General features: G+C 45.1%; 1 non-coding gene across 1 annotated transcript; it reads right to left on the bottom strand.

The window, feature by feature from the left end:
- Positions 1-240: 240 nt before the first annotated feature.
- Positions 241-312, bottom strand: TRNAT-CGU (transfer RNA threonine (anticodon CGU)). The gene has a single exon. It is a non-coding gene; the product is annotated as a tRNA-Thr (tRNA).
- Positions 313-9,703: the final 9,391 nt, after the last annotated feature.

Here is a 9,703-nt window from a genome sequence, read left to right as displayed (position 1 = left end):
GTAAAAGTATAGGTTACCCATAGGTTTTACCATTTTCTAACATGCTAGGAGTCAAGAATTGTGAGGAGGAAAAAAAAAATCCCCAAATCAGGCTAAGAAAGTGGCAATGTAGAAGAAATGGTGCAGATCCTTTGGCTTTTTTGGTTGTTGGCCCAGAGGTCTACACCTGCCCCCCTCTGTTGAAGTAGAGACAATGGGTAGTATGAGAAATTGAGATTGAAAAAGCTGGATAAGAGCACTTAGCAGAGGATGGTTTCGACCCATCGACCTCTGGGTTACGGGCCCAGCACGCTTCCGCTGCGCCACTCTGCTGTTGCTTGCCTTCTAAGCTTGCCTTCTAAGCTTGCCACTGCCTGTTTCCTAAGCTTGCAAATATGTTTCATGAGCAAGCAACGAGAGGAAAATTGTCCCGTGTTTTGAGAAGAACTGCAATCAAAACTATTGGAGAATGCGGGCATCGATCCCTCTACTTCTCGCATGCAAAGCGAGCGCTCTACCATTTGAGCTAATTCCCCATTTGTGCCGCCGGGTTGTGGTGCTTGAGACACCACAGGTGTGATTTACACATGTTGGTAAACCGGTTGTATTAAAGCTTTTTTTTTTTATTTTTTTTTTAAGTATGGATGTCTCTCTGCCGTAAGGAAAGGAAGAGTGTGGAGCTTGCGGGGTGCCAGGTGTTGTAAAAGTATAGGTTACCCATAGGTTTTACCATTTTCTAACATGCTAGGAGTCAAGAATTGTGAGGAGGAAAAAAAAAATCCCCAAATCAGGCTAAGAAAGTGGCAATGTAGAAGAAATGGTGCAGATCCTTTGGCTTTTTTGGTTGTTGGCCCAGAGGTCTACACCTGCCCCCCTCTGTTGAAGTAGAGACAATGGGTAGTATGAGAAATTGAGATTGAAAAAGCTGGATAAGAGCACTTAGCAGAGGATGGTTTCGATCCATCGACCTCTGGGTTATGGGCCCGGAACGCTTCCGCTGCGCCACTCTGCTGTTGCTTGCCTTCTAAGCTTGCCTTCTAAGCTTGCCACTGCCTGTTTCCTAAGCTTGCAAATATGTTTCATGAGCAAGCAACGAGAGGAAAATTGTCCCGTGTTTTGAGAAGAACTGCAATCAAAACTATTGGAGAATGCGGGCATCGATCCCGCTACTTCTCGCATGCAAAGCGAGCGCTCTACCATTTGAGCTAATTCCCCATTTGTGCCGCCGGGTTGTGGTGCTTGAGACACCACAGGTGTGATTTACACATGTTGGTAAACCGGTTGTATTAAAGCTTTTATTTTTTATTTTTTTTTTAAGTATGGATGTCTCTCTGCCTTAAGGAAAGGAAGAGTGTGGAGCTTGCGGGGTGCCAGGTGTTGTAAAAGTATAGGTTACCCATAGGTTTTACCATTTTCTAACATGCTAGGAGTCAAGAATTGTGAGGAGGAAAAAAAAAATCCCCAAATCAGGCTAAGAAAGTGGCAATGTAGAAGAAATGGTGCAGATCCTTTGGCTTTTTTGGTTGTTGGCCCAGAGGTCTACACCTGCCCCCCTCTGTTGAAGTAGAGACAATGGGTAGTATGAGAAATTGAGATTGAAAAAGCTGGATAAGAGCACTTAGCAGAGGATGGTTTCGATCCATCGACCTCTGGGTTATGGGCCCAGCACGCTTCCGCTGCGCCACTCTGCTGTTGCTTGCCTTCTAAGCTTGCCTTCTAAGCTTTCCACTGCCTGTTTCCTAAGCTTGCAAATATGTTTCATGAGCAAGCAACGAGAGGAAAATTGTCCCGTGTTTTGAGAAGATCTGCAATCAAAACTATTGGAGAATGCGGGCATCGATCCCGCTACTTCTCGCATGCAAAGCGAGCGCTCTACCATTTGAGCTAATTCCCCATTTGTGCCGCCGGGTTGTGGTGCTTGAGACACCACAGGTGTGATTTACACATGTTGGTAAACCGGTTGTATTAAAGCTTTTTTTTTTTATTTTTTTTTTAAGTATGGATGTCTCTCTGCCGTAAGGAAAGGAAGAGTGTGGAGCTTGCGGGGTGCCAGGTGTTGTAAAAGTATAGGTTACCCATAGGTTTTACCATTTTCTAACATGCTAGGAGTCAAGAATTGTGAGGAGGAAAAAAAAAATCCCCAAATCAGGCTAAGAAAGTGGCAATGTAGAAGAAATGGTGCAGATCCTTTGGCTTTTTTGGTTGTTGGCCCAGAGGTCTACACCTGCCCCCCTCTGTTGAAGTAGAGACAATGGGTAGTATGAGAAATTGAGATTGAAAAAGCTGGATAAGAGCACTTAGCAGAGGATGGTTTCGATCCATCGACCTCTGGGTTATGGGCCCAGCACGCTTCCGCTGCGCCACTCTGCTGTTGCTTGCCTTCTAAGCTTGCCTTCTAAGCTTGCCACTGCCTGTTTCCTAAGCTTGCAAATATGTTTCATGAGCAAGCAACGAGAGGAAAATTGTCCCGTGTTTTGAGAAGAACTGCAATCAAAACTATTGGAGAATGCGGGCATCGATCCCGCTACTTCTCGCATGCGAAGCGAGCGCTCTACCATTTGAGCTAATTCCCCATTTGTGCCGCCGGGTTGTGGTGCTTGAGACGCCACAGGTGTGATTTACCCATGTTGGTAAACCGGTTGTATTAAAGCTTTTTTTTTTTATTTTTTTTTTAAGTATGGATGTCTCTCTGCCGTAAGGAAAGGAAGAGTGTGGAGCTTGCGGGGTGCCAGGTGTTGTAAAAGTATAGGTTACCCATAGGTTTTACCATTTTCTAACATGCTAGGAGTCAAGAATTGTGAGGAGGAAAAAAAAAATCCCCAAATCAGGCTAAGAAAGTGGCAATGTAGAAGAAATGGTGCAGATCCTTTGGCTTTTTTGGTTGTTGGCCCAGAGGTCTACACCTGCCCCCCTCTGTTGAAGTAGAGACAATGGGTAGTATGAGAAATTGAGATTTAAAAAGCTGGATAAGAGCACTTAGCAGAGGATGGTTTCGATCCATCGACCTCTGGGTTATGGGCCCAGCACGCTTCCGCTGCGCCACTCTGCTGTTGCTTGCCTTCTAAGCTTGCCTTCTAAGCTTGCCACTGCCTGTTTCCTAAGCTTGCAAATATGTTTCATGAGCAAGCAACGAGAGGAAAATTGTCCCGTGTTTTGAGAAGAACTGCAATCAAAACTATTGGAGAATGCGGGCATCGATCCCGCTACTTCTCGCATGCAAAGCGAGCGCTCTACCATTTGAGCTAATTCCCCATTTGTGCCGCCGGGTTGTGGTGCTTGAGACACCACAGGTGTGATTTACACATGTTGGTAAACCGGTTGTATTAAAGCTTTTTTTTTTTTTTTTTTTTTAAGTATGGATGTCTCTCTGCCGTAAGGAAAGGAAGAGTGTGGAGCTTGCGGGGTGCCAGGTGTTGTAAAAGTATAGGTTACCCATAGGTTTTACCATTTTCTAACATGCTAGGAGTCAAGAATTGTGAGGAGGAAAAAAAAATCCCCAAATCAGGCTAAGAAAGTGGCAATGTAGAAGAAATGGTGCAGATCCTTTGGCTTTTTTGGTTGTTGGCCCAGAGGTCTACACCTGCCCCCCTCTGTTGAAGTAGAGACAATGGGTAGTATGAGAAATTGAGATTGAAAAAGCTGGATAAGAGCACTTAGCAGAGGATGGTTTCGATCCATCGACCTCTGGGTTATGGGCCCAGCACGCTTCCGCTGCGCCACTCTGCTGTTGCTTGCCTTCTAAGCTTGCCTTCTAAGCTTGCCACTGCCTGTTTCCTAAGCTTGCAAATATGTTTCATGAGCAAGCAACGAGAGGAAAATTGTCCCGTGTTTTGAGAAGAACTGCAATCAAAACTATTGGAGAATGCGGGCATCGATCCCGCTACTTCTCGCATGCAAAGCGAGCGCTCTACCATTTGAGCTAATTCCCCATTTGTGCCGCCGGGTTGTGGTGCTTGAGACACCACAGGTGTGATTTACACATGTTGGTAAACCGGTTGTATTAAAGCTTTTTTTTTTAATTTTTTTTTTTAAGTATGGATGTCTCTCTGCCGTAAGGAAAGGAAGAGTGTGGAGCTTGCGGGGTGCCAGGTGTTGTAAAAGTATAGGTTACCCATAGGTTTTACCATTTTCTAACATGCTAGGAGTCAAGAATTGTGAGGAGGAAAAAAAAAATCCCCAAATCAGGCTAAGAAAGTGGCAATGTAGAAGAAATGGTGCAGATCCTTTGGCTTTTTTGGTTGTTGGCCCAGAGGTCTACACCTGCCCCCCTCTGTTGAAGTAGAGACAATGGGTAGTATGAGAAATTGAGATTGAAAAAGCTGGATAAGAGCACTTAGCAGAGGATGGTTTCGATCCATCGACCTCTGGGTTATGGGCCCAGCACGCTTCCGCTGCGCCACTCTGCTGTTGCTTGCCTTCTAAGCTTGCCTTCTAAGCTTGCCACTGCCTGTTTCCTAAGCTTGCAAATATGTTTCATGAGCAAGCAACGAGAGGAAAATTGTCCCGTGTTTTGAGAAGAACTGCAATCAAAACTATTGGAGAATGCGGGCATCGATCCCGCTACTTCTCGCATGCAAAGCGAGCGCTCTACCATTTGAGCTAATTCCCCATTTGTGCCGCCGGGTTGTGGTGCTTGAGACACCACAGGTGTGATTTACACATGTTGGTAAACCGGTTGTATTAAAGCTTTTTTTTTTTTTAAGTATGGATGTCTCTCTGCCGTAAGGAAAGGAAGAGTGTGGAGCTTGCGGGGTGCCAGGTGTTGTAAAAGTATAGGTTACCCATAGGTTTTACCATTTTCTAACATGCTAGGAGTCAAGAATTGTGAGGAGGAAAAAAAAAATCCCCAAATCAGGCTAAGAAAGTGGCAATGTAGAAGAAATGGTGCAGATCCTTTGGCTTTTTTGGTTGTTGGCCCAGAGGTCTACACCTGCCCCCCTCTGTTGAAGTAGAGACAATGGGTAGTATGAGAAATTGAGATTGAAAAAGCTGGATAAGAGCACTTAGCAGAGGATGGTTTCGATCCATTGACCTCTGGGTTATGCGCCCAGCACGCTTCCGCTGCGCCACTCTGCTGTTGCTTGCCTTCTAAGCTTGCCTTCTAAGCTTGCCACTGCCTGTTTCCTAAGCTTGCAAATATGTTTCATGAGCAAGCAACGAGAGGAAAATTGTCCCGTGTTTTGAGAAGAACTGCAATCAAAACTATTGGAGAATGCGGGCATCGATCCCTCTACTTCTCGCATGCAAAGCGAGCGCTCTACCATTTGAGCTAATTCCCCATTTGTGCCGCCGGGTTGTGGTGCTTGAGACACCACAGGTGTGATTTACACATGTTGGTAAACCGGTTGTATTAAAGCTTTTTTTTTTTATTTTTTTTTTAAGTATGGATGTCTCTCTGCCGTAAGGAAAGGAAGAGTGTGGAGCTTGCGGGGTGCCAGGTGTTGTAAAAGTATAGGTTACCCATAGGTTTTACCATTTTCTAACATGCTAGGAGTCAAGAATTGTGAGGAGGAAAAAAAAAAATCCCCAAATCAGGCTAAGAAAGTGGCAATGTAGAAGAAATGGTGCAGATCCTTTGGCTTTTTTGGTTGTTGGCCCAGAGGTCTACACCTGCCCCCCTCTGTTGAAGTAGAGACAATGGGTAGTATGAGAAATTGAGATTGAAAAAGCTGGATAAGAGCACTTAGCAGAGGATGGTTTCGATCCATCGACCTCTGGGTTATGGGACCAGCACGCTTCCGCTGCGCCACTCTGCTGTTGCTTGCCTTCTAAGCTTGCCTTCTAAGCTTGCCACTGCCTGTTTCCTAAGCTTGCAAATATGTTTCATGAGCAAGCAACGAGAGGAAAATTGTCCCGTGTTTTGAGAAGAACTGCAATCAAAACTATTGGAGAATGCGGGCATCGATCCCGCTACTTCTCGCATGCAAAGCGAGCGCTCTACCATTTGAGCTAATTCCCCATTTGTGCCGCCGGGTTGTGGTGCTTGAGACACCACAGGTGTGATTTACACATGTTGGTAAACCGGTTGTATTAAAGCTTTTTTTTTTTATTTTTTTTTTAAGTATGGATGTCTCTCTGCCGTAAGGAAAGGAAGAGTGTGGAGCTTGCGGGGTGCCAGGTGTTGTAAAAGTATAGGTTACCCATAGGTTTTACCATTTTCTAACATGCTAGGAGTCAAGAATTGTGAGGAGGAAAAAAAAAATCCCCAAATCAGGCTAAGAAAGTGGCAATGTAGAAGAAATGGTGCAGATCCTTTGGCTTTTTTGGTTGTTGGCCCAGAGGTCTACACCTGCCCCCCTCTGTTGAAGTAGAGACAATGGGTAGTATGAGAAATTGAGATTTAAAAAGCTGGATAAGAGCACTTAGCAGAGGATGGTTTCGATCCATCGACCTCTGGGTTATGGGCCCAGCACGCTTCCGCTGCGCCACTCTGCTGTTGCTTGCCTTCTAAGCTTGCCTTCTAAGCTTGCCACTGCCTGTTTCCTAAGCTTGCAAATATGTTTCATGAGCAAGCAACGAGAGGAAAATTGTCCCGTGTTTTGAGAAGAACTGCAATCAAAACTATTGGAGAATGCGGGCATCGATCCCGCTACTTCTCGCATGCAAAGCGAGCGCTCTACCATTTGAGCTAATTCCCCATTTGTGCCACCGGGTTGTGGTGCTTGAGACACCACAGGTGTGATTTACACATGTTGGTAAACCGGTTGTATTAAAGCTTTTTTTTTTTATTTTTTTTTTAAGTATGGATGTCTCTCTGCCGTAAGGAAAGGAAGAGTGTGGAGCTTGCGGGGTGCCAGGTGTTGTAAAAGTATAGGTTACCCATAGGTTTTACCATTTTCTAACATGCTAGGAGTCAAGAATTGTGAGGAGGAAAAAAAAAATCCCCAAATCAGGCTAAGAAAGTGGCAATGTAGAAGAAATGGTGCAGATCCTTTGGCTTTTTTGGTTGTTGGCCCAGAGGTCTACACCTGCCCCCCTCTGTTGAAGTAGAGACAATGGGTAGTATGAGAAATTGAGATTGAAAAAGCTGGATAAGAGCACTTAGCAGAGGATGGTTTCGATCCATCGACCTCTGGGTTATGGGCCCAGCACGCTTCCGCTGCGCCACTCTGCTGTTGCTTGCCTTCTAAGCTTGCCTTCTAAGCTTGCCACTGCCTGTTTCCTAAGCTTGCAAATATGTTTCATGAGCAAGCAACGAGAGGAAAATTGTCCCGTGTTTTGAGAAGAACTGCAATCAAAACTATTGGAGAATGCGGGCATTGATCCCGCTACTTCTCGCATGCAAAGCGAGCGCTCTACCATTTGAGCTAATTCCCCATTTGTGCCGCCGGGTTGTGGTGCTTGAGACACCACAGGTGTGATTTACACATGTTGGTAAACCGGTTGTATTAAAGCTTTTTTTTTTTATTTTTTTTTTAAGTATGGATGTCTCTCTGCCGTAAGGAAAGGAAGAGTGTGGAGCTTGCGGGGTGCCAGGTGTTGTAAAAGTATAGGTTACCCATAGGTTTTACCATTTTCTAACATGCTAGGAGTCAAGAATTGTGAGGAGGAAAAAAAAAATCCCCAAATCAGGCTAAGAAAGTGGCAATGTAGAAGAAATGGTGCAGATCCTTTGGCTTTTTTGGTTGTTGGCCCAGAGGTCTACACCTGCCCCCCTCTGTTGAAGTAGAGACAATGGGTAGTATGAGAAATTGAGATTGAAAAAGCTGGATAAGAGCACTTAGCAGAGGATGGTTTCGATCCATCGACCTCTAGGTTATGGGCCCAGCACGCTTCCGCTGCGCCACTCTGCTGTTGCTTGCCTTCTAAGCTTGCCTTCTAAGCTTGCCACTGCCTGTTTCCTAAGCTTGCAAATATGTTTCATGAGCAAGCAACGAGAGGAAAATTGTCCCGTGTTTTGAGAAGAACTGCAATCAAAACTATTGGAGAATGCGGGCATCGATCCCGCTACTTCTCGCATGCAAAGCGAGCGCTCTACCATTTGAGCTAATTCCCCATTTGTGCCGCCGTGTTGTGGTGCTTGAGACACCACAGGTGTGATTTACACATGTTGGTAAACCGGTTGTATTAAAGCTTTTTTTTTTTTTTTTTTTTTAAGTATGGATGTCTCTCTGCCGTAAGGAAAGGAAGAGTGTGGAGCTTGCGGGGTGCCAGGTGTTGTAAAAGTATAGGTTACCCATAGGTTTTACCATTTTCTAACATGCTAGGAGTCAAGAATTGTGAGGAGGAAAAAAAAAATCCCCAAATCAGGCTAAGAAAGTGGCAATGTAGAAGAAATGGTGCAGATCCTTTGGCTTTTTTGGTTGTTGGCCCAGAGGTCTACACCTGCCCCCCTCTGTTGAAGTAGAGACAATGGGTAGTATGAGAAATTGAGATTGAAAAAGCTGGATAAGAGCACTTAGCAGAGGATGGTTTCGATCCATCGACCTCTGGGTTATGGGCCCAGCACGCTTCCGCTGCGCCACTCTGCTGTTGCTTGCCTTCTAAGCTTGCCTTCTAAGCTTGCCACTGCCTGTTTCCTAAGCTTGCAAATATGTTTCATGAGCAAGCAACGAGAGGAAAATTGTCCCGTGTTTTGAGAAGAACTGCAATCAAAACTATTGGAGAATGCGGGCATCGATCCCGCTACTTCTCGCATGCAAAGCGAGCGCTCTACCATTTGAGCTAATTCCCCATTTGTGCCGCCGGGTTGTGGTGCTTGAGACACCACAGGTGTGATTTACACATGTTGGTAAACCGGTTGTATTAAAGCTTTTTTTTTTTATTTTTTTTTTAAGTATGGATGTCTCTCTGCCGTAAGGAAAGGAAGAGTGTGGAGCTTGCGGGGTGCCAGGTGTTGTAAAAGTATAGGTTACCCATAGGTTTTACCATTTTCTAACATGCTAGGAGTCAAGAATTGTGAGGAGGAAAAAAAAAATCCCCAAATCAGGCTAAGAAAGTGGCAATGTAGAAGAAATGGTGCAGATCCTTTGGCTTTTTTGGTTGTTGGCCCAGAGGTCTACACCTGCCCCCCTCTGTTGAAGTAGAGACAATGGGTAGTATGAGAAATTGAGATTGAAAAAGCTGGATAAGAGCACTTAGCAGAGGATGGTTTCGATCCATCGACCTCTGGGTTATGGGCCCAGCACGCTTCCGCTGCGCCACTCTGCTGTTGCTTGCCTTCTAAGCTTGCCTTCTAAGCTTGCCACTGCCTGTTTCCTAAGCTTGCAAATATGTTTCATGAGCAAGCAACGAGAGGAAAATTGTCCCGTGTTTTGAGAAGAACTGCAATCAAAACTATTGGAGAATGTGGGCATCGATCCCGCTACTTCTCGCATGCAAAGCGAGCGCTCTACCATTTGAGCTAATTCCCCATTTGTGCCGCCGGGTTGTGGTGCTTGAGACACCACAGGTGTGATTTACACATGTTGGTAAACCGGTTGTATTAAAGCTTTTTTTTTTTTTTTTTTTTTAAGTATGGATGTCTCTCTGCCGTAAGGAAAGGAAGAGTGTGGAGCTTGCGGGGTGCCAGGTGTTGTAAAAGTATAGGTTACCCATAGGTTTTACCATTTTCTAACATGCTAGGAGTCAAGAATTGTAAGGAGGAAAAAAAAATCCCCAAATCAGGCTAAGAAAGTGGCAATGTAGAAGAAATGGTGCAGATCCTTTGGCTTTTTTGGTTGTTGGCCCAGAGGTCTACACCTGCCCCCCTCTGTTGAAGTAGAGACAATGGGTAGTATGAGAA

The sequence above is a fragment of the Rhinoderma darwinii genome, chromosome 4, assembly GCF_050947455.1.
Source record: "Rhinoderma darwinii isolate aRhiDar2 chromosome 4, aRhiDar2.hap1, whole genome shotgun sequence".
NCBI lineage: Eukaryota > Metazoa > Chordata > Amphibia > Anura > Rhinodermatidae > Rhinoderma > Rhinoderma darwinii.
The sequence above is the reverse complement of the archived record's forward strand: the minus strand, read 5'-3'. Positions and strand labels throughout refer to the sequence as shown.